The following is a 24181-nucleotide window of genomic DNA, read 5'->3' on the forward strand; positions in this document are numbered from 1 at the left end:
CTCCTTTTGTTCTCTCTTTGCAGTTGAGGATGCACCATTGTGACAAGGACAATGAGGAAAGAAAGTGTGTGCTATTACTGATTACTTACCTAAGATAATTCTGATGTAACTGCAACAGCAAAGTCCTGTTTCCATGGGGACTGTCTGGGTCTTGGAAATCTGCGTTAGCACGAACTTCAAGTTATTACGGTATTTGCTTTACAGTTATCTAATTTGCATGGTTTCTCCCTCCCTAGTCCCAGCAGACTCCAATCTCAGCTCTGTGTTTCCAGGAATAGCTGTGTATGTGTATGTGTGTGTGTCTGTGACTGGCTTCCAGTGTCAAGGTTGAAATGACAAAAAAAAAAAAAAAAAAAAAAAAGAGCTGGACAGGTCAATAAGGAAAAACCCACGATCGTGGGATAATGCTGAAGTCCAAGTCAGCATTGACAATTACCTGAGATATTGGAATTCTGACCACAGAGAAGTCCAGTGACAGACACTTAATGAAAATAGAATGATAATAATAGAAAAAGGATTGCAAGAAAATTAAACTCTTGGTCTGGCAAGGCTCAAGTAAGGATGAGAAATAATAATACAAATATCAAACTTGTCTTACTGTATAGTTGATTGTGCAAAAAGGATGGCTTGTGGCTTTTCTTCTCTTCAGTTTGATCTCTTCTCATTATTTGATAGCATACATCCTCTAGAATAGAAGTCACACAGGTCCTCTGAGAAACCATAGGCAAAATCTCCTCCTTGACCAATTTCCACCAGCAACTGCTTATTCTGATTAGAATGGAGGTTGGGGAGGGAAGAGCCACATGTAATTATTTTGACCTAATAAAAAGTATAGGATGTTTCACCATGGGAAAACCTCTGGTCTGCTTGCCTCCGAGCCTCAGTTTCTTCATTTGTAAAATGAAGTTAACTTTATTTACCCATGAAATTGTTGCAGTGCATACCTGAGGTAAAGCACGGGAGGTGTCTGTCTCATAGTAATTTATTCTCAGCAGCTCTTTTTCATGGGATCATTGTTTTAATAAACAGAAAGACATGCCAGTGACTCCCAGGCTGATGTCTCCAGCCACAACCTCTTTACTAGGCTCTAGACTCATACATTCTATGTCTCCTAGGACCGTTCCATTTGACCCTCTCCAAGGCACCTCCAATGCACACAAACAGGATGAAGTCATCATCTTTCCTCCCAGATCTGGTCCTTGTCTAACCTCCAGTTCAAGAACAGCAGCACTATTTATTTGAACAAACCAGAAACCTAAACATCAATTTCTAATCTTCAATGACTTCATTCTTCTTAAAATAGACTTAAAACATTTTGAATTTAGTCCCAGATCTCCTTTTATATAAAAGAAATGCAGAGATTATTTTTATGGAATCCAGGTTCTTCAATAAAGTGCTTTGTGTCTGAACCCGTTTAGCACCTGGAGTTAACAAATAAACACTATTCCCTGAACTGCTAACCTACAGGGAAGGAATCAGTGCATAGGCAAAGAGTCCTATGAAAAGAAGATGCTTGCTGTATAGACATTGATGTGATTTTGTTTGTTTTAGCCTCCCTAAAAAGCCAGAGGAAAATTCAATAGATTTTAGTGGAAGAAAAAAGGAAAAAAGGAAGCAGAGTTAAAATACCATTTTCTTGCCTTCAAACACTCGTTATATTTATTAAAGGAAATAAATATGACTCAAAATGTTTATTATTGCCTTTTAATTTTTATTAAATAACATCACTCACTATGTAGGCTGTTGGAGAACATGAAACCAGCTTGAGAAAATGTTCAATTATGTTTCTAACTTGGTTTTATTTCTCATATGAATATATGTCAGTGCTTACAATTGCTACTGATCTCTGATTTAGGATTTCTGTTGGAATTCTAATACATTAATGCATTAAACTTAAAAAAAGCATTGTCTAGAATCACATAATTTAAGATTCAATCACAGCATTGCACTTGAACCTCCTGGAGGCTGTAAGATTTACATTAACTTTTTTTAAAACTATTGCATAGAATCACTTAATTTAAGGTTCAAAGAAATATTTAGGATTATTAAGTCCATCATCTTCATTTTTAAAAGAAACTGGGATAGAGTAAGGTTAAGACTTGTCCAAAGTTATCTAGATATTGGTAGAGCTAAATCTAAAATCTAGTCCTTGTGAATTTCTATCTAGTTCCTTTCCACTGGTACTGATATTCTTTACCTCTTCTATTTTAAACATTTTTTGAAAAAAAACCAAAAAACTTCGCTCACTAAAAGTTCACTGTGAAATTTTGTTTTCTGAAATCCTTTTGCATGTTTCATGACACTCTAGTAAAAATAGAAAAGAAGTTTGACATAAAACCAAGGGAAAGAATTGCTGCATCTTGACCATCTCTCCTTCCATATTTTTCTCTCTTCATTTTCCCCGAAAGTCCTCTACATATACTGTTCTGAATCCTCTCTTGACCTTGTTTATTTCACCAGTTGCTACAAACTTATTAATCGTCTTTTGAATTTATTATCAAAATAACCTAAACTTACTATTCAAACATTTATATCCTCACTTGCCTAATTCTAAACATTAAACTTTCATTTAAAGTTGAACCCAATAAAATAACTATTTTTAAATCTCTTGGTAACTGGCTTCTAACCATCTTTTTCAAGGAGTTGAATTAATTATTAAAATAACAGATTATTTGCCTTAAGATTAAATGCTTGGTTTTAAAAGCCAATTTGTATGGGTAGACAGCCTGCTGTTCCCTGCATATTAAAATTCAGAGTACACAAAGTAGATTTCAGCCTTTTGGAGCTTCTTTGCAGATCCCACATGTTACAGTACCCTCAAAAGAAGTGTTTGCATATGAAAAATTCTTAGCAACCACATGTGAGTTAAATTTCTTTCTATGTATCACAATGCAGCACAAGAGCTCTCAAACCAGTGGTGCTCTTTCCATCAGGAAGCATCATTTGTCAAACACTGATACATATAATTGAGGACAAATGCAAAATTTTTTAGGTCAAGTAGCATTCTTTCTTCCTCTACCTCTTGTGTATAAACAAAACCAGGCAGTCGTATATCAAAGCAAAACTGAGAATACCAGTAGAAGTTCATCTAACATTTCTCTAAATGGCCTGGCAATTTGACCTCTCCACCTGCAAAGGAGCACTTCAGAACCACTGTTGACATCTGTTCTAGTTGGAGCCTCTGAGGGCCAATACTTTTGTCAAAACTGTTGGGAAGGGAAATTCTCTCTTGCTGTGATAACAATATAGTTTCTCTTAGGTGTGCAAACATAGAATTTGCATTGTTCTTAATTTATACAGTGATGTAATACTTATGAAAAACTTAAAATGAAATAAAATAGCCTGTTCTGTCATTGATCAGACGTAGAACCCATAAAATATTATAGCGTTTAAATATAACTAATATAACCAAGCATCTTTCAATGCTCATTGGTTCTAAGTCTCTCTCCCTATTTTTATTTTCTTAGGGAGATCGAGTCTGTAATCGCTTTAGCCTTTATATTGTAAAATCTAAAATAGATGGTCTTCTATACTGACCATCCTAAGCTGCCCATTGACAAAGTCAATTATTTCTTACAACTCCTCCACCCTTCTATTGTATGAAAGAATAACTAGGCTGACATTTGCCTCTGTGTTTTAATTTTTGGCTCCTTTTACCTGAATTTCTTTTTTCCAAGGTCTCCCAACCACTACAGCCAAACCCCAGGGCAAAAAAAAAAAAAAAAGAAAAAGAAAAAATGCATTAGACAAAGGGCTAGACAACATTGTGATCCCCACCACTGGCCTTTTAGAGATTCAGGTACAGTCATGTGTTCCAAGAGATTTCAACTCATGGCTGAGTTGCAATCTCTTGGAACTGTATCTATATCTATATAATATAGACTGTATCTATATTTCAGCACTTGCAACATCAGCAAGTCACATTTTCTTGGGTTTATCTTTTCTGACTTGTATTGATTCTACCCTATTCCTAACATACCAATACCTGAAATTCTAAGAGATATCAGCCTTCCCTACTTTTCTTATGTATGTTTTAAAATTTTAAATGATATATCATGGTTGTATGTATTTTGGGGGTATGCGTTTTATTTTGATGCGTGTATCTAATATTTAATGATCAAATCAGGGTCACTAGGATATCAGTCACCTTGAACATTTATCTTTTCTTTGTATTGGAAACATTACAGTTCTTCTCTTCTAGCTATTTTGAAATGTACAAAAAATTACTCGTGTGGTTTGGCTGGCGTCACATGCCCAAGCTTGACTAACCACAGCAATGAAACTGGAACCTACTGGAGGCTATAAGATTTACATTCCAGAACTTTGGTCAGACTAATTAGAATTATTAGAAAGGGAGGGTCTTCTTCCATCCATTGGACTTGAATCGAGGCAGACAGCCTGGAGCAGCTGGCTCCTGCAGCAGACACTGACAGTGTTGGCCTGCCCATGTTTCCTAAGCACTCCCCATTTCCATGCCAAGAGACCCAAAGGCTTCCAACTGTGAGCTACTGTGTCTCTTTGCCTAAGGGCTTTCTCTGGTCAAGAGAGCCCATTCACTTGCACATTCATGGGACAGGATGCAAGTGCCAGAGAATTAATGTTCCCAGAGCAACTTCCTATTAGTAGCTGACTGGAGTTGGTGGATCAAAACCTTAGCTCCCTCTCTTTTTGGTTGACATATCTCTGAAGCGTAGATTTAAAATTGCCATGTCAACATATTATTTGTTATTTACCTTTGGATGGATACAGGTGTGTGTGTGTGTGTGTGTGTGTGTGTGTACATATATATACATGTATACATATATTTGGGATTTTTTTTGAGATGAGGTCTTGCTCTGTCACTCAGGCTGGAGTGCAGCAGTGCAATCATAGCTCACTACAGCTTCAACCTCCCAGGCTCAAGCGATCCTCCCACCTCAGATGGGACCAGTAGCTGGGACCACAAGTACATGCTACCATGCCCAGCTAATGTTTTTATTTGTAGATATGAGGTCTTACTGTGTTGCCCACACTGGTCTCGAAATCCTGGGCTCAAGCAGTCCTCCACCTCAGCCTCCCAAGGTGCTGGGATTACAGGCATGAGCCACTGCACCTGGCCTTTTATTTGTTTTTGTATGAGTATATATTTACTTGTGTATGAGTATATACATAATATTCATACAAATGCACACACAATATGTATTATTTTATATTGCTGTTAATATCTCTGACTTGGGGAGAGGCATATTTTTTCAGTATCTTTCCTGGCTTGGTTATAGATTGCTATTCCAATTAGCTCAATCAAATCACCCAACATGTATAATATTTCTGGGCTAATAGTCGCTAATAGTCTACTAGTATTTAGCAGTACAGCAATATCATTTCTGTATCAGTCAGCACTCATTTCGTGGGTGCCTATCTGATTGGTCAATGTCCAGGCCATAATCCTTAAAGCTGGAGTTCACATCATAGCTCCATACTCATAACCACTACCAAAACCATGTCCTTATCTCCCCATGGTTCTAGAATCTAGTCCCACATGTTCAAATTCCCACCTCCCCCAGCAAGTCCAAAGATAATCAAAACTGAGAGAAAGACATTCATTTTCTAGATAGGAAGGGAAAAAATGAACAGTAGAACTCTGAACTCTTTATACCTGCAACAGACTAAAGGCAGGATAAAGTTTTAGAGATATTAGCATGTTTGAGTTATCTTCTTCCTCATCTCACAAAGAGAGCTGGATCCTTGGTGTCTCTTTGCCTTAGGATTTTAGGACTAAAACAAAATCCTCTTGGGATCTCAGCTTCTCTTACCTGTGTAAATACTTGGGTCTATTAAATTTATTTATGTATAGGAGGGTTAGGAAACAAGAAGATAAGAGCCCAGAAGGTAATGGGTGCATAGTAGTGCATTTATTGACAAAGAAGTATAATAGAAGGATGCTCAGGCTCAAAAGTCCACAGTGGAATAGGACTGGTCAATGTGGACAGTCTCTGGCCCTGTTTTCTGTCAGATAAGCCTCCCAGATTCCATGTCACACACTAGTTTTTCTCAGCTGAAGAAACAAAGATTTAGACACATTAATCAGATTTCGGAAAATATATATTTCTATTTAAAGTGTATGTTTTTCAAATAAGGAATATCTTTAGTTAGGTTACAAAATAGAGAAAATAAAGAAATGGATATTTTTTAGGCACTTGAATTTTGAGGTCAAAGAACCATACCTTCAATAGCCCTGTAGACTCAGCTCATCAAAGGCAGTAGATGTTCTCCTATAGCGGGAAACATCATCCCTGGAGCAAGGCCTTGTCATCCCATGAGGAATCCTAATGTCACTGTGTGTGGGAAGGGTTCCTTTGTGTTTCCCACATTCAGGGCCTGGGGAAACTGTCTCATTGCTCAGTGGGAGGCTAAGGTCAAGGTCTGCTGGCTCAAGGTGATGTAATACCTTCCATGGCTTTTGACGAACAAAACCAGGCACAGCTTTCAACTCCCTGAGACTGAGTGCTTTTTGTTGTGTTTGCAGATGCCTCAACCAGGATTCTAATCTATTTGAGAATTTTTGCCCTGTATGAATAACGCCCCAAAGGCTTTAAAAGAGAAAAATATGCACAGTCCAATGTAAAGATTTATGGGTTTCAGTGGAAAACAATCCAGTAGGGAGATTTAAAAAATTAGTTTGTATTCTAGGCAACACAACATGGAGTATTTGAGGCATTTAAGAATTTTAAATATGAAGGAGTTTGTTGAATGGGAAAACTATTCATTTGAAATAGCATGTCGGAGATTAGAACAGGTGGGGAAACTTACCTTCTTTTGTGAACTAAAGAAAATGGTGCAAAATTGAGTTTTGCTTTGCCCACACAGGAGCAGTAAGAAACCAAAGCTCTAGGCTTCATTTCTGCTAAAGAGCTCTGAATAGGTAATGTTGCAGTCACTTCTACACATTCAATACAAGCCAGTATGCATGTTTGTAAACAACTAAAAGACCCAGCTAATCTTGGGCAATACACAAATGAGCCATCTTTGCTAATGCCAGTCGCTTGCTAATAACTTTCTAAAATTGTTCTCCGGGACTAATTGAAACTATAAATCCTCATCACATTCAAATCCTAACCACTGTATACCATTAGCTCACTTCAGTTCTTAATCTTCTTCTTCTGGGGCACTTTCTTGATGTATCCTTCTTCCCCTAGGAGCAGCCACATTTATTATTGCTGTTCAAATGTCTTGATATTCCTGTTGGAGAGCTGTATAACATCTCTCTAAGCATGTCAACACCAGGGTTGCTTAACAGGAATATCTACCTCAATCCCATTGGAGCAAGGTAAAAAAAAAAAAAAGCCAGTGAAATGTATTTTCACTTATTTCATTATATATGCCTATAGATAACATGGGTCAAAAGAATATTTAAATTCTATTTTGTTAAGACAGGCTTCTTATCGTACATAGTAGAGCAGGTAGGAGGTTCTGGTTGCTTCTAGACAATTTGCCAGACAAGAAAAATGGCTTTACAGACCATCTGACAGCTTTATTCTTGTGGCTCTGGCAGAAAAATAGGCAAAAACGATTGCAGAGGCAGCTGAGTGGAATACAACACAAAAGTTCAGAAAAATATTAACTGGTTGTAAAGTGAGTGGGAGGAAGTAGTAAAGGAACTGGCATTTCAGTTATATAAAATCACTTATTACAACATTTTTATAGCCAAATTATGCTCCCTTCCTGTGCTGTATCTTTGGGTCTGTTGCCTGGAATAGATGGTAAAGAATCCTTCCATGAGGCACAAAATGTTTATATGGAAGAAGAAGCTATGAATCATTTTATGGCTGAATCATGCTCCTGATCCCAATGAAGACCCCTTGGTAATTTTGGTCTGATTTATATCAGGCCCTGTGCTTTCATAGATCTGTTCTGGCCCCATTTACTTGCCTGAAAAGCCACTCCTGGGCCTTCTAATGGACACTTGTAATTAATGTGGAATATGCTCTGATACTTGTATTGAGACAAGTCCATCTGGGACCTTAGAATAGCTAGGACAACAGTGAAACCTGTAAGTTTCCTGTTCTTTGAAGCAGAAAAGACTGACTCAATATTTTCTTAGATGTCAGGGCACTTAGTAGAGTCATCCTCAGTTCATCCCTTTTAGCCAAACTCACTCATTAAACGCTAAAAAGATATCATCCTTTCAACCTTCTTGTAAGAAGTAGTAAGAACTTGGGCATTACTTTAAGAAGCTCTTTGGTAGAAAAACTGGAGAAGACAGAGCATGCATCCCTTGCAGTAACATGTCCTGCAGTTTCAAGAGATAGTAAGATGTGTTTGGTCATAGAAAGAAATTTGTAATTAAATAGTTGGGAAAACACTGGGTGAAATAGAGTTAAATAGGTTTTTCTACTGCAGGACATCCAAGCTGTTCTAATATCTTAACATGCATTGCAGATCTTCAAGGAATATACACGTTTTTGATGCGTATTTTATAAGAGGACTCTTTGGCTTATGGAAACTTGCATGTGATCAGTGTTCCTTAGAAATTTTCTAAGAAACAATGCCCTTTTCATTCAGGACTGTATTAAACGAGGGAGACACGATGTTTCCCTAAATGTCAGGCAAATTTAAATACTTTCCTTTTCAAATATTCTAGAACTCCTCATACTAAATAATAATGATCTAATATCCCTTTTTTTTGCATTTCAAATCCTAGATAATCTGGCCCCAGCCTATTTTTTCCCTTTGTAACCCATTACTTAGTTTACCTGTCTTCTCACACTGTGGCCAAACTTATTTCTTGTTGCTCTATGAATACTGTTGCTATCTCTTACCTCTATATCTTTCAGTACACAACCTTTCTCTTTGCTTCTACCTATTTAATACTTAACCACTTTTCCAGAATCATACAGAATGCTACTTTCATGAATCCTCCCCAAGTTCTGCTATTTGGAGTTAGTTTCTCCCATCACATTTCATGTGGACCTCTGCTCTAGCTTATATAAACTTTCTGGTTTCCTAGTGGTTTGCTGACCTGCATGTGTTCTACTCAAATGTGAGTTTCTTGAGGGCAGGGACTGTGTCACTCATCTTTGGGGCCTATTACATCGTCAGAACAGACAGAATCTAGGCCAAGCTAAATCAAGTTACAGCAGCCCCTAGATCCCATTTCCACATGGCCTTCTCTCCTAGCTGTCCTGCAATGTTTTTGAAATGACCAGGCCATAGGATGCTGGCAGGTTCTACCCTAGAACTGGTGTAAGGCCACCCTAGCAATTCTGAGTGTATAGTGCTATATTCTTATGTCTGTTTCATAGATCCATAATTAACAAGGTGCTCCTGGTTAACAGATTAGGTGCCCCAGACATGCCCAGCTTACCTGCAGAATTTCTCTAGATTTTCACCGTAAGACTGTACCTGTGAGGTTGCAGGGAGGCAGTTAAACTTACAAAAGGGCTATTGTAGCCCCTCTTTCTCCAACTACATTCCTGATGAGGGTGCTGTCTTCATGATCTTGCCTCACTCAGACTTTAAATCTCCCTCCCAGAGCCCTCATGATGCTTATGATATTTGGCTCAGACTTTTGTTTGCTGTGGCTTCATCATTGATGACTATCTTACCTCTAGGAGCTGCAATTTGAGAAGACAATTTTTACCTCTCCATTCAGTTTCTTTGCCTAGCTTCAGCTCTGAGAATCCTAGCCTGGGTTAGAGACCTGAGCCTTCCCACTTTATGAGAATAAACCTACAGTTACTTGCATTGTTCCAGGAAGCAAAAGAATACAGAGTTAAGAGTAAATAATAAGCTCTGGAGTTAAGCTGCCTGGGTTCATATCCTGGTTTCAACACTAAAGAGCTGTAAGTTTGGTCAAATAACCTTTGTGATTTCAGTTTACTTAGCTATAAAGTAAAATAAGAGTAGTGCCTATTGCACAACATTTTTGTGAGAAGTAAAGGAAATAACATGGGTGAAGCACCTGGCAAAATGCCTGGCTTATTGTAAGGGCTCAGAAATAGTAGCTCTTATTATTATTGGAAGAGCCAATTTAAATCCCAGGGATCACCTCAGCAGCATGGTTAATATCCCACGTGTCCTTCTTGTAAAATGGGTGTTCATTAGCTACTGCTGCATCACAAAGTAACACAACTTAGTAGCTTAGAGCAACCACATTTATGATCTCACAGTTTCTATGGGCCAGGAGTCTGGTGCCTAGCTGGGTCCCCTACAAGGCTGCTGTCAAGGTGTGAACCATGGTTTGTTTCTCATCTGGAGGCTCAACTGGGGAGAGCCCACTTCCAACTCACTCAGGTTGTTGGCAAATTTCATTTTTTTTTTTTTTGGCTGTGGGACTCATAGCAGCTAACTTTTTCTTCAAAGCTGACTATGGAGACAGAAAGAGAGAGACTTCAGCATATGAAAAGCACAATGTGAACAAACATACCCCATTCCCTTTGTCACAGATTCTGCCTACACTAAAGGGGAGAGGATCACATGAAGGCATGAATACCAGGAGGTGGGCATCATGGGGTCATCTTCGTGTCTATCTGCCACCAGAGAGACGATAAAAAAAGAAACAAGCTCATGGGTTGTTGTGAGGATGAATTGAGTCAATGTTAGCAAAGCGTTTAAGATGGTGCCTGATGCATAGTAGGAGCTCAGTGAGGGTTTTCCATTATAATCAGGCCAATGAGTGGAGGAGAAAGCTGGGTTGGAATGAATGAATGAATGAAGCTGCTTTCAGGATTCATAACTGAGTAGATTCTTCCCAGGCTAGCTTTATGCAAGCCTAATTTCCCCAGTGGTTTTAGATTAGCGGCTGCAAGCTCTGCTGTGGGTGGTGTTGAATGTCAACTGTGGGTGGGTATTACTTGCATTAGTCATGTGTAACTAATTTAAAGTACACTGTGTTTTCAGGCAAGTGTCTGTAATTGCCATTTTTGCTAATTGTGAGAATGACTTGTTTGCCATCTTCCCTCACAACTATAGAAAAAAGAGTCAGGAATCGAGGAGTGCACTTGAATAAATTGGCCTCCTCCTAAGTGAGGTCCCCAGGTATTGGTTCGGTGTAACAGGCTGGCTTGTAAGCAAAGTTCAGATACTCACAAAGCTTGGGTCAGTTCAAAATTATCCTGGCCAACCACAGATTCTCTGGTACACAAAGAGCACCACTCATGTATTTCCTCATTCAGCTTGGTATCTCTTCTGTTCCAGACTTTGTGCCAAATGTTCAGGAGAGAATGAGACAGAAGCCTAGACAAAAATCATGCTTGTGTATTTTTAAAATATGGCCCCCAATTTTTTTACACTCCTTGCATTGAGGGAAAGGGGGGCTCTGTGTCTCCTCTCTCTGAATCTGAGTTTTTGACTGGTGACCAGTAGAATATGGCAAAAATGTGTCAATTTCTAGTCTCAAGCCTTAGGAAACTTGCAACCTCTACTTTCCTTTTCTTGGGATGCTTACTCTTGAAATCCAGTGGAGAGGCCACCACGTGCAGATGAAATGATAGTCAAAACTCCCTACCAGCCTTGTGCAGGAGTCATCTCAGAGTGCAACCTCCAGCTCCAGTGGAGCTGAAGACACATGGAGCAGAGATGAGCTGTCCCCACCAACTCCTGCCCAAACTGCAGATTCATGTGCAAAATTAAGGTGGTGGTGGTTGTTTTAAGCCATTGCATTTTATGGTGATTTGTTAGGCAGCAATAAATAACCAGAACAATGCCTTTATAGTTTGGTAGAGGAGCTTACAATCTGGAGGGAGAGACAGATACTAATCAAAGACTAAAACTAGCAATTGTATATGTATAGGCTCTGCAGGATAGGGACATGGTTCTGTGAAGCCATAAGACGAAGGAGACTGACTTAGTCAATGTAGTCAGGGAGGGCTTCTCTGAGGAAGTAATGTTTGGGCTGAGATTGAACAGTTGGGAAGAAGTTAACTAGATAAAGGAGGAGCAAGAAACTGCTTGTGCAAAGATCTCATGGTGAGAAAGAGCACATATTTGGAGAAGTGAAAGAAGATCAGTATGGCTGCAGAGGAAAGGGAAAGAGTGACATAAGATGCTGCATTTGAGACAGATGTCCAACTGAGCCCATCTCGTGCTAGGCAGTGCACTGCATTCTCCTGGGAGAATAAGGGGACACCGTGAGGCTCATAGTCATGTGTAGATGAGTGGGAGAGAAAGAGGTAAAACTCGGCAGGGATTTGATGTCACCCGCCCATCTTACCTGTAAGTAAATAACCATGTTGCTGGGATGGGAGAAGGCTTAGTCTGTTCTGTGTTGCTATAACAGAATACCACAGACTGGGTAATTTACAAAGAACAGAGATTTTTTTCTTACAGTTCTAGAGGCTGGGAGGTCAAAGGTTGAGAGGCCTGTATCTGGAAAAGGCCTTCTTGCTGCATCATCCCATGGAGGATATAGATGGGCAAGAGAGTTTGAGGGAGCATAAGAGAAAGGGAGAGGCAAACACATCCTTTTATCAAGAACCCACTCTCTTAATAAATAACCCACTCCTAAGATAACAACATAATCCATTCTTGAAGGCGGGGCCCTCATGACCTAATCCCCTCTTATTAGGCCCCACCTCCCAACACTGTTGCATTGGGGATTAAGCTTCCAAAAAGTGAACTTTGAAGACACATTCAAACCAGAATGGGGGTCTTGATCCAGTAGGGTATTAAGTGCTTTCTGGAAGAAGAAAGACTGAAAAACATTCTCTTAACAGTTTTAACTCCCTTTCTAAACTGCATTTTTCAGCTGACCTAATTCAGTCTCAATGTCTGCAGGAGTTTTTAATAGATTCACAGGGGCTAGTGTTTCACAGACTGTTCTCTATTTTTACATCTTTACAGTGAAGAAATTATTCTTTATAGCTAAGCATACTTGCTGGAATTTTAGCCTGCGTTTTCTCCTCTTGCTTCTGTGTAGATGGAAAAATGTTGAGCAAAGGCCTTTATATGCATTTAGTTCATGCACATGAAGACAGTGGCTTCACCTCTCTTCTTTTGTCTGACTTTTTTGATTGTCTCTTCTTTTTCTAGCAGTATCTTCTGCTCCTAACCCTCAAATTCTTCCCTTCCTTCCTTTCCATGTCCATAGCATGTCCACATGACCTCAAACCTCAGCCTCAACTTCATTCAAGCAACAGATATTTTCAAACACTTCTTGAGGACAAGACCTAGGAATGGGGGAAGTAGGAATGAGGACTGGAATAATCTGACAAGTTCATTGGCTCTCAATTCTGACAGCATATTAGAATAAGTGGGAGCTTTGAAACATGTTGAGACATTGACCATATTTCCAGAGGTTCTGATGATTTTGTTGGTTTCTTACTATTAGAGTGGGAGGTTACAAATAAACAAGGGGAAGGGTCTAGAATGATCCATGTGGTAATCAATTAGACTCAGCAGCAGCAGTATGAATGTATGTTTAGCCTAGTATAGATATAGAGAGTTACATGTAGAAATACTTATATGTTTATAGCTGAGTTAGTAGATCTGTATATATCGCCTTACTTTGTTTGTTGAGACAGCCTAAAAACAATGATACCTCAGTAACAGTGAGCACACCTAGGGCCCAAGTCTTGGTTTCTAATATGATTCTCCAGGAAAGGGAACCAGGGATCCTTGGAAAAATGGCTGACTTTAGAACTGAGGCAGAAAATACACAAGATAAGCCTGGAGCATGTTGTACTACCAAAAAATAAGGAAGTGCTAAAACACACACATACCCCCCACCTCCCACACACACACACCACAACACTGGGGGCATGTCACAGGGGCAGTGAAAAAGCTCCCAGTGGCCAAAGCTGAGAAAATTTCAGCAACAAAGTAAATAAAGTAGTATTGGATTATGACTCACAGTATAAAATAAACATCCATGAGTCCATACTAGTATATATAAATAATTGAATAGACAAATACATGTAGAGAAGCAAAACCTCCCCTGAGAAGAATTCCAAGTAATTTATATGCATGCTGTGCCCTTAAAAAGGTGCAGTACCACTCCTCACTTCTTAAGTGTGAGCTATGCATAATGACTTCCTTCCAAAGAGCATTTACAGTATGGATAGGGGAAAAATAGTAACTTTACATTGGAGAAAACTAACAAACAATAACTCACCCAGCCAGGTGACAAAGGTTAACAACAACAATGATTAAGACATGTTGAAAACATGCATCCTTGATATGATATGGTGAAAGTGGCTTATCATATGGTGAAAAATTATCTATGTAATCTTCCTCTTAAAAAAACAGTAACTCCAATCTAATCATGAGACAAATATCAGACAAATTCCTAATTGTATTAGTCTGTTTTCACACTGCTATAAAGAACTTCCCTGAGACTGATTAATTAATAAAGAGGTTTAATTGACTCAGAGTGCTGTATGGCTGGGGAGGCCTCAGGAAACTTACAATCTTGGTGAAAGGTGAAAGGAAAGCAGGCCACCTTCTTCACAAGGCAGCAGGAGAAAAAGAGAGCAGGCAAAACCACCACTTACAAAACCATCAACTGTCATGGGAACTCACTATCGCATAACAGTATGGGGGAAACTGTCCCCATGATCCAATCACCTCCCACCAGGCCCCTTTCTCCATATATGGGGATTACAATTTGAGATGAGATTTGGGTGGGGACACAGAGCCAAACCGTATCACCCATTGAGAAACACTCTGCAAAATACCTCACAAGTACTCCTTAAATTTAGCAAGGTTATCAAACACAAGAGAAGTCTAAGAAATTGTCACAACCTAGAGGAGCCTAAGAAGATATGACAACTAAATGCAATGTGGCATCCTGGATGGGATCCTGGAACAGAAAAAGGGCATTAGAGGAAAAACTAAGAAGATCTAAATAAAGGATGCGAATTAGTTCATAGTAATGTATTGATATTAGTTCATTAATTGTGACAAATGTGCTCTATTAACATAGATGGTAATAGAGGAAACTGGGTATGAAGTATGTAGGAAATCTCTGTTCTGTCTGCTCAATTTTTTCTGTATATCTAAAAGTATCCTATGTTTATGTTTATTTAAAAATTAGAAGTATCTTTCATCATATTTAGATTACCTCTATGTTATTTGTCTTCTGGCCAACTAACTAGACTGTAAATCTATGGAAGACAAGGAACCCTCTTTCCTTTCATATTATTTTAGCATGCACTACAAGGTCCCACAGTATGTAGGCAACCAATGTTTGTTAAATTGATGGCAATGGCCTGATAATGTGTAATTTTTAAGTACCAAATGTTTTTTTCGTAAAATTGAGAAAGATTTAGTTAAAACCGAAAAAAAAAAAAGCATGTTAAAATCACTCCTGGTTGCATAATGTCTCATTAGATCCATGTTAATGTTTTGATATTCTTCTAGACATTCTTTCTTTTCAACAATAAAACTGGGATCGTGCATTACCCACTTTTTTTGAAACCCGTTTTCACTAATTATTTGTTATAAATATTTTTCCATCCCATAAATAATCTTCTTAAAACATAGAATGAGTATTTTAATAGCTAGATAAGTTTAACCACTAATGTTTGCCCCAGAATACAGGCAAGGAAGGAAAGAGGCAGAATAAATAGGGAAGAAAAGTTATCGTAGGTGCTTGCAGTGTCTGTGACACTGGGCATCAGCAGTGCTTGGCTTGCTGGTGTGATGGGAGTTTGTCAGGCAGAGGGAACATTGCTCTTCCTTGCTCCCACAAATGCACTTTTTTTGCAGATAAAATGACCTACAGAGGTAATTTTAATGCCTGCCCCCCGCTTTTTCCACTACAAATGAGCAGGAAGGATATTCACCAGCAAGTCCAACAGCATTCTCAGTGCCATGCTATTTCTTTGTCTCGTTAGTTGGATGATTCCAAGGCTTGGTGGTTAATTGGCAGACATTAAATAGTACTGTTGTGTCTTTGTAGGGCTCCAGCTTTTCAGCTCAAAGTCACTTTCTGGCCCATTTGTACAGTGATAAAATATTACCAGGAAAGAACTAATTGAGGGGATGCTGGTTTTCTCTCCTGTCCTCAAAGCATATTAGAGAAGTGACCAGCAGGATATGGGGATTGCAAATCCTCCATCAATTTCTACAAAAAAAAAAAATCAACTTCCACGGAGCCCAGGCAGGTTTTCTGTCTGTAGAACAAACTGTACTTGGTATGATCTAAGTGATCTTGCCTTGGTTTTTAATTAGGGAAATGCTTATATTTCTTTCTTAGCCAATTACATGGGAGAAAAACATAAACCCAATAGGCCTTATCAAAATCAGTGGTTGGGTCTCAAATTCTGTGATATCCATCCCCCCTTTGAACATTTGGAAAAAGAATTGAAGTGAAAACTTTTTCTGAGTGGGTTGCTGTGAGTGGATACTTTTTTTTGGCTGGCATAACAAGGACATTGAGAAAACAATGAATGTTTACGTGGGGAGTGAAAAAGGCAGTCATGAAAGTGTGGGACCGGTGTGGATTTGGGGTTTTGAAGAGCATGTGGGTGACTACTGACATTTGAGAACTTTTATCTGGGGTGGATTACAGATGTAGACATTACATGTGTAGGCACTTAACTGGCATTTAATAATGCCAAATCAACAGCCGATTCAATTTGGTGAAAAGGAAAACCCATGAGTCGATCAATCCTTTTGAGAAAGATACTGTGGGATCATGTAGATAAGTGTTTCTGGATGTTGGAGAATGTCTATGGCCACTGAAAACCAGCATTTCTAAAATAGAACATCAAAATTATGTTTCTTGCTCTAGAGAAAATTTCAGGATTGTGTGAGTCCATTATAAATCACACCCTAGGAAGGTTACTAGAAAAATAATAAAAAGCCCTTCTTTTCTTTCTTCTGTTTTTTTGAAAGAGTCTCGCTCTGTTGCCCAGGCTTAAGTGCAATGGTACAATCTGAGCTCACTGCAACCTCCCCCTCCTGGATTCAAGTGATTCTCCCGCCTCAGCCTCCTGAATAGTTGGCATTATAGGCACCCACCACCGCACACAGCTAGTTTTTGTATTTTTAGTAGGGATGATGTTTCATCCTCTTGGCCAGGCTGGTCTCGAACCCCTGACCTCAGGTGATCTGCCCACCTTGACCTCCCAAAGTGCTGGGATTACAGGCATGAGCCACCATGCCTGGTCAAAAAGCACATCTTAAAGATTGTTTTGATCATGAGAGATGGCATGTCACTGCAGTATGTAGACTATGTACTGGGATCATGGAATCAGAAGGTCTGGTTACTACCTGGCTATGCAATGATAGCAAATCACCAAAGAGTAATCAATAGCATGTTCCTATGATGAGAGTTGATAATGTGGAATCTGAAAGTTTGGGTTCAAATATTTGGTCTGTCATTTCCTAGCTGTGGTGCCATAAGCCAGATGTAGAATCTTTCTGAGCTTCAGTTTCCTCTACTCTAAAATGAGGATACTGATAATGAATACAAGCCCCACAACCTCTACCACATTATTATAATAATGAAAGGAGGAAGATGTGAAAGACAACTGCCATATGACACGCTGCCACAGACCCAAAATTGGCATTTCTATGTGGTTCTAGTTCTGATCTAGGAAGCTTTAAGACCTTGGAATGTGTCATTTAATCACGAGTTCCTTTTACCACCTTTGCTTACACAAAGCCAGCCTGACTCTGTCACTAGAGCAAAAGGAAAAGCTTTCATCCACAGGCATTCCCCCATCAGCATGTAAAGAAACTGTTCAAAAAGGCTAAAAAAGGGTAAGGCTTTCCCATGAAGGACTGACTGGCCAGGCACTGTCTTTAAGTAGAAGTTGATGATGGTCACCTAAAATGGTTCTTAAATTCCAAGCTGGTACAGTGAGTAATGCCAGACCCAGCATTCCAGTTGGCCTAAGAATTAGAGAGGGAAAATCTTCACAACTGTCTCTCCATGAATAACCACGAGGACTTCATAAGAAGGCAGGATCGACTGGGCCACATCTCATAGCCTGGACATGAATAGGAGACCAAGGGTTCCCACAACTAGAGCTTATAGGACACGGGGTCTAAGACTCCTCACATTTTAGACTGTCACTTAAATCTTTTAAAATGTATACACTGCCTTATCGCTCCCACTACTAAAGTGTAAGCTCCTTGAAGATAGGTATGTGACTTGTTCATCAACAGGAAACCATGTGGCAACCAAAGACAAAATCCTTGATTTAGAGTTACAAAACTCAGGTTCAAATCTTATCTCTAAAACTCCTTGGTACCATGACATTAAGCAGGAAATGCCTAAACCCCTGTAGGCCTTATTATCTGCTCCTGGTTGATAGGAATTATTGCCTTCAACAGGGTAGTTTGGCTTTATTTAAATTTACCTAATAGTTACACTACGTGCTAGGACATACGAGCTTGGTGCTTTTTCCATGTATTCATTCTTGAGGCCTCACAGCTCAATGAGATACAATATTATTACTTCCATTTTGCAGATGTCATCATTCACCATTTTGAAGAGGTATTAGAATGCCCTGGGACACATTTTTTGGTTGTTCTCTACTGTTTTCCATTTAGACTCACTTCTTGGCCTCATGGCGTTAAGTACCAGCTAGATGTCGGTGACTTCCAATGTAATACATTGAGCTGAGACTACTTCTTAAACTTTGGATCCACATACCCAACTGCCCACTCAATATCTGAACATTCTCAGGCATATGAGAATGATCTAAGCCAGGCTCTTGATATTCTTCCCCCTCTAAATGTGCTTTTTTTCCAGTTACACCTTTGCTATGGTATTTCTCAAAGTTAATGTGTTGGAAACTTATTCCCCAAAACAACAGTGTTGAGAGGTGGCACCTTTAAGAGATGTTAGGTCATGACGGCCCTGCCCTCATGAATGGATTAATGCCATTATTGCAGGAAAGGGTGTGTTATCACTGCAGTGAGGAGTGGGTGCCTGATAAAAGGATGAGTTTGGCTCCCTCTCCTCCCCACCTCCCATGTGCTCTTGCCCTTCGACCTTCCAGACTGGGATGATGCTGTAAGTCCTCGCCAGATGTGGGCCCCTTGACCTTGAACTTCCCAGCCTCCAGAACCATGAGAAATAAATTTATAGCCTTTACAAATTGCCCAGTCTCAGGTATTCTGTTACAGCTGATGGACAAAGGCAACCCTTCTCTGAAAGTGTTAACTCTGTTCTTTCAATTGCTCAGGCCAAAAATCTTGGATTCACTCTTGAACCCTTGCTTAGTCTGACATTCCACATTCATGAAAACAATCCTGCCAGTACTGCCTCTGAACCCCTCTCATCTGGGTTTCTACTGCTACTCCCTAGTCTAAGCCATCATTGTCTCTTACTTGAATTATTGCAAAAGCCTCCTAACTGGTCTCGCTACTTCTGACTTTGCCCCATTGTGGTCAGTTCTCAACATAACAGCCAGAGTAGTGCTGCTGGAATATTGTTGGTTGGTGTGTTTGTATTAGTCTGTTCTCACGTTGCTATAAAGAACTACCTGAAACTGGGTAATTTATAAAGAAAGGAGGTTTAATTGGCTCATGGTCCAACAGGCTGTACAGGAAGTGTGATGGTTAATATTGAGAGTCACTTGAGTGGATGGAAGGATGCAAATTATTGTTCCAGGTTTGTCTGTGAGGGTGTTGCCAAAGGAGATTAACATTTTAGTCAGTGGGCTGGGAAAGGCAGACCCACCTTCAATCCATCTGGGTGGCCACAATCTAATCAGCTGCCAGCATGGCTAGAATAAAAGCAGGCAGAAGAACATGGAAAGACAGATTGGCTAAGTCTTTTGGCCTCTATCTTTCTCCCATGCTGGATGCTTCTTACCCTTGAACATCAGACACCAAGTTCTTCAGCCTTTGGACTCTTGGACTTACACCAGTGGTTTGCCAGGATTTCCCTGGCCTTTGGCCACAGACTGAAGGCTGCAGTATTGGATTCTCTACTTTTGAGGTTTTGGGACTTGGACCAGCTTTCTGGCTCCTCAGCTTGCAGAATCCCTATTGTGGGACTTCAACTTGTGATTGTGTAAGTCAATTCTGCTGATAAACTTTCCTTCATATAGACATCTATACATCTATCCTATTAGTTCTGTCCCTCTAGAGAACACTGACTAAAACCGGAAGAATGGCTGGGGAAGCCCCAAGAAACTTACAATCATAGTGGAAGGCAAAGGCAAACACATCTTCACATGGCCGGGAGAGACAGAGAGTGAAAGGGGAAGTCTACACACTTTTAAACAACCAGGTCTCGTGAGACCTAGTGAGACAGCACTAGGAGGATGGTGCTAAGCCATTAGAAACCACCCCATGATCCAATCACCTCCCACCAGGTCCCTCCCCCAACACTGGGGATTACAATTCAACATGCAATCTGGGTGGCGATACAGAGCCAAGCCATATCAGTGTCCCTCTGCTCTACACCCTCTGATGGTTGCTTATCTCATCAGCATAAAATCCAAGTCCTTACAATTAACTCTGAAGACTTTGTGATCTGCCACCTCCTCATGGCCTCTCTGACCTCATTTCCTATTAACCTCACCCTACTTGACTCTTCTCCCGGCCTTCTTGCAGCCTGACAGCTTCTCTGACACACTGAGCACAGAGCTTTTGTGCTTGCTGCCGCTCTGCCTGGGTTTCTCAGCTCTCAGATATCCTCTCAGCTCTTTCCCTTACTTCCTTCAGCCTCATCTACAACGTTCTCAGTGAGTGTCTCAACAACAACAACAAAAAATTCCCAATCACTCAACTCCAACACTTCTGATCCGTCGTCCCTGATTTACCTTTCTTCTTAACATGAATCATTGCATATTTCACTTGTTTCTTATCAGTCTTTCCCTTTAGAATGAAACCGCCACCAGGGCACACATGCCTGTCTGATTCAGAGCTATGCTACCACTGCCTAGTGCCAGTGCCTGACACTGAATAGGTGCTCAACATATATTTGGGAAATTAATGAATAATGAAACAGAACTTCAAAGAGATTAAGAAATTTTCCCTACTTAAAGAGGTCAAAACAGGCAGGATTATTTGCAGTCTGAGTCTTAAGGTCTCTCTGCCATTGGGAAAGGCGGGATGCAGGCTCTTCTGGTTTTGGTCCACTCACATCTGAAAGCCTCTGAAGTGCTGTTCTTGCCAAAAAGTGTTTTTTAGAACTCTTTGCAAGGGTGCCCCAGTGAGTAAGACCTGCAGGGGTGCCTGGCACATAACAAGCTGACACTGCTAACTCCTGGAGTTCTGTGTATAACCCAAATTCATAGCCCTTGACATGGCCTGTCAGCTTTCACTGTCTTCGCTTCTAAATTTGTATGATCTTAGCATAATTAGCCCAGTTTTTGTCATTCCACAACTGCTAAGTATGCAGTGACTGTGGCGTGTTACGGCTCCTCTCAGAAGCAGATGACATATCATGAAATATTTATTAAAAAAACAAGTGCAGGCTTCCTTAATTATTACCACTGACGGCTTTCCCCTCAAAGTCCAGGAGAGGTGAGGCTGTGTACTGCAGAACCGCTTGAATATGATAATTTCCTTTTGATCTTTAATTTTCCTCTTTTGCATCGGAGTACGTTTTACAGCTTCTTTGAAAAGCTCCACTCAGCCTCACTGGCTGCTTGTTTATTTTCCCCAACCTGTAATGCCTTTTGTTTTATCCTTTGTATTTCATAGGCTGTGACAGATGAATAAATATTGCCCCAACTGCTCTAGCCTTTAAAACTATTATTGCTCATTAACTCTCTTGGCTAGAATTATCCAGAAAATACACACTGGGGTTGTTTCCTGTTTTGTGTATTAATATTAAAAGTATCATTTCTTTCTCTGTGACCCCTGAAATGTATTCTTAGAAGTAGGGAGACAGGTCTTGGGTACAAGTTAATGACTTCGGGTCTTTGCTATGGAGGGCCTGCTTGTTGCTTGAGAGAATTACCAGTTCTTGGATGAGCAAGTAGAATTAGACAGTGAAGAGTACTTCAGCTTCTCACAGGGACATTGGAGCTCACAGGAGGGAAACCGGTTCATTAAAGACGGTTGGTCTTGGTCTTCTTCTTATCCTGGTTCCTACCTCCCTCCTTTCTTCTCTCTATTTCTTTCCTTTTTTGCCTTTTGTCCCACAGTTCCCTCCTATGCAAATATGGGAAACTCATTTTTAATACATTGTCACATGTGACAAAGCCTGGGGTGTCACACCTCTACACCCAGAGGACAGAAAGCCTATCCTGTGTGAGGATCATGAGATCATTAACTAGACAGCCACACTGCAACAGGAACACAACATCTTGTCCTTTCTCCACTGTCCTAAGCCTGCTTCTTTTTGGAGAAGCTGAAGAAATTAAAATGTATGGACACTTTTTGCACTAAGATCTCAAAATACACTAGTCCCCCTTTGCCTATGAAGGATATCTTCCAAGACTCCCAGTGGATGCCCAAAACTATACATAGTACCAAACCTTATATAGACTATGTTTTTTCCTATATATACCTGTGATAAAGTTTAATTTACAAATTCGATACAGTAAGAGATTAACAAAAACTAGTAATAAAACAGGACAATTATAACCATACCCAGAACAGTGTGCCATTTAAAACTTATGAATTGTTTATCTCTGAAACTTTCCATTTAGTATTTCAAACCACAGTTGACCATGGGTAACTGCAACCATGGAAAGCAAAACCATTGATGAGGAGGGAACTACTATAGTCATTTACTCTTTCCCAATGAGAGAAGTAGAAACTAATCTGATGATCCCTACTTCATAGACGGTAAAGCTGAGAAATTGAGAAGCTAAGGTCAAAAATCAAAGTGGAAACTGAGGGTAACTAGAGGGAGTACTTAATACATACAGAAGAACATATAGGACACAGTTAGACATAAAATACAATAACAAAAAGGATACTGAAAACACGCTATCTGACTCAAGAACTAGAACAGTATTAAAACAACTGAATTTGCCTGAATATACTCTCAAGTTAACCACAGTCTTAAATTTTGTGTTTATTTTTCCCCTGCTTTTTGTGAAATATTATTACCCTACTTGCTTACATTTCTAAACAATATATTATCTAATTTTCGTTGTTTTCGAGCTTTAAAAAATGGTGACATATAATAAATGGTTCTGTGACTTAGTTTTTTACACAAATACAACACGGCCCTATCAGAAACAATACGTGGGGTCTGTTTTAGTCTGTTTTCATACTGCTATAAAGAATTGACTGAGACTGGGTAATTTATAAAAGAAAGAGGTTTAATTGATTCACAGTTCAGCATGGCTGGGGAGGCCTCAGGAAACTTACAATCATGGTGAAAGGGGAAGGGGAAGCAAGACACCTTCTTCACAAGGTGCTACAAAGGAGAAGGGCCAAGCAAAGGGGAGAAGAGTCCCTTATAAAACCATCAGATCTGGTGAGAACTCACTCACTTTCATGAGAACAGCATGGGTGAAACTGCCCCCATGATTCACTTACCTCCACCTGGTCTCTCCTTTGACACATGTGGATTATGGGGATTATAATTCAAGATGAGATTTGGGTGGGGACACAAAGCCTAACCATAGCAGGGTCCAAAAAATTTAAGCACATAAAATGTGGGGTCACATTATTTCCAGACTAATAAAATGGTAAGAGCAAGCCTGAAAAGCCAGTGGGCTAGAATTCTGGAAGTCCAGGTGCACCATTCAAATCCACCCTGTTCCTGGTTGCTCTGGTGGCAGTTGTCTGTTCCTATCAGTGAAACAGACAATTCTGCAGTCTGTTTCAACATTTGGATGACAGTCACCCAGTAGAGCTAACTGACCTGCACTGGATTGTGATAAGAATATTTTAGGCCACTGAGATTTGCGGTGTTTTTCGAGTGTCTGGTTTGCATTATCCTGATCAATATAGCCGCTTTCTAGCCCAAATAACTTTTTTTTTTCCAGATTTTTGCCTTCTGTTTGTCTCTTGATCAGACTCACTAGAGGTTTGTTGACTTTTCTAGTCTTTTCAAAGAACTGACTTTTGACTTACTGAATTATCTCTATTTAAACTTTATGTTTTTTATTTTGCTTTAAAAATGTTTTCTTCTGTTTCCCTTGAGTCTATGTGGTTGTTGTTGGTTTTAGTTCCTTTAACTAGTTGCTTAGCTCATAAATTTTCAGCCTTTCTTTTTTTTCTTATATACATATCTAGAGCTATAAATTTTCTTGAAGCACTAGTTTTGGTCCATGTCACAACTCGTGATTTGTAGTTATATCAGTGAGAATAGTATACACATGCTGCAGTA

General features: G+C 39.7%; 2 long non-coding RNA genes across 2 annotated transcripts; one reads left to right on the plus strand and one right to left on the minus strand.

Annotated features, from left to right (window-relative positions):
• Nucleotides 1–5869: 5869 nt before the first annotated feature.
• Nucleotides 5870–10090, minus strand: LOC103881993. The gene is made up of 3 exons (XR_643639.2): nt 10028–10090; nt 9344–9593; nt 5870–6034 (listed from the first exon to the last, which is right to left on the minus strand). It is a non-coding gene; the product is annotated as an uncharacterized LOC103881993 (long non-coding RNA).
• A 64-nt stretch (nt 10091–10154) lies between these two features.
• On the plus strand, nt 10155–10542 carry LOC110742552. Its single transcript, XR_002520348.1, has 2 exons — nt 10155–10272; nt 10425–10542. It is a non-coding gene; the product is annotated as an uncharacterized LOC110742552 (long non-coding RNA).
• The last annotated feature ends 13639 nt before the right edge of the window (nt 10543–24181 follow it).

Source organism: Papio anubis, chromosome 2 (assembly GCF_008728515.1).
Source record: "Papio anubis isolate 15944 chromosome 2, Panubis1.0, whole genome shotgun sequence".
NCBI lineage: Eukaryota > Metazoa > Chordata > Mammalia > Primates > Cercopithecidae > Papio > Papio anubis.